General features: G+C 42.9%; 1 protein-coding gene across 1 annotated transcript in view; it reads left to right on the top strand.

The window, feature by feature from the left end:
• ZMAT2 (zinc finger matrin-type 2) overlaps nt 1-1,363 on the top strand; it is a 7,713-nt gene that overhangs the window by 4,816 nt on the left and 1,534 nt on the right. The gene's annotated exons all lie outside the window — the stretch shown is intronic.

Here is a 1,363-nt window from a genome sequence, read left to right as displayed (position 1 = left end):
GGCCAGGGCTGGGTTTGAACCCACCACTTCCGGCATATGGGGCCGGCACCCTTCCCCTTTGAGCCACAGGCGCCACCCTACAAAGCCTATTTTTTAATAGTGTTGAATATCACTGGGTGCAGTGGCTAATGCCTATAATGTCAGCACTCTAGGAGGCCAAGACGGGTGGATTGCTTGAGCTCAGGAGTTTGAGACCAGCCTAAACAAGAGTGAGACCCCATCTCTACTTAAAAAAAAAAATAGATAAGTTAGCAGGGCGTTGCGGCAGGTACTTATAGTCTTAGCTGCTCGGGACTATAGAGCCCAAGAGTTAGAGGTTGCTGTGAGTTATGATGCCACAGCACTCTACTCAAGGGCAACAGAGTGAGACTGTGTCTTCAAAAAAAACCCCCAAAAACGTATCATTGTCAGTTGGGGATGTCTTTATCCTTTTGTTTGTTTGTTTATTTATTTATTTATTTTTGAGACAATTTCACTATGTTGCTCTCAGTGGAGTGCCATGGTGTCACAGCTCACAGCAACCTCAAACTCTTGGGCTTAAGCAATTCTCTTGCCTCAGCCTCCCAAGTAGCTGGGACTGTAGGTACCTGCCACAACTCCCTGCTAACCTTTTGTTTAATTTTTTTAAAACTTAATTTTTTAGAGCACTTTCAGGTTTACAGCAAAATTGAGAGGAAGGTGTAGAGATTTCCCATATATTCCTACTTCCACACAGGCATAGCTTCCTTTATCCTTTTCCTTTATCCTTTTAAAAAAAAACTACAGGAGAGATTAACTAAATATATCTAGTTTCCAAGAGGCCTGTGGAACCAGGCTGACTGGGTCAGAATTCTGTTTCCTCTACTTACTTAGTTGTGAATGTTGGGCATGTTATTTAACCTCTTTGTGCTTCAGTTTCCCCATATTAGAGATTCTCAGTATAATATAAAGTAATCAGAACAGTTCTTGGTATGTACTGTGTGCCCTAGAATGTTTGTTGCCATTAGTTTTGTTCCCACAATCCCTTTTATTTTGGAGGCTGGGTAGACAGAGTCTTTCTCTGTCACCCACCTGGCACTAGAGTGGAGTTACAACTTCTAATTCCTGGGTTGAAGCAATTCTTCTGTCTCAGTCTCCTGAGTAGCTGAGACTACAGGCGCCTGCCATAATGCCCAGCTAAATTTTTAATTTGTAATAGAGACAGAGTTTTCATCTTGCTTAGGCTGGTCTCCCCCTTCAGCCTACCAGAGTGCTAGGATTACAGTGGTGGGCCACCACACCCTGCTGCCGTAATCCTGTTAAGAAGTAGAAATGAACTGTGTGTAGGATTAAGAAATTCTCTCTAGAGGCTAAACTTCTTTCTTTAAAATCTTTGCTGTGGCTC

This window comes from Otolemur garnettii, unplaced genomic scaffold, assembly GCF_000181295.1.
Source record: "Otolemur garnettii isolate 467f Iridium unplaced genomic scaffold, OtoGar3 scaffold00003, whole genome shotgun sequence".
NCBI classification, from domain to species: Eukaryota; Metazoa; Chordata; class Mammalia; order Primates; family Galagidae; genus Otolemur; species Otolemur garnettii.
This window is presented reverse-complemented; position numbering and strand designations above follow the sequence as displayed.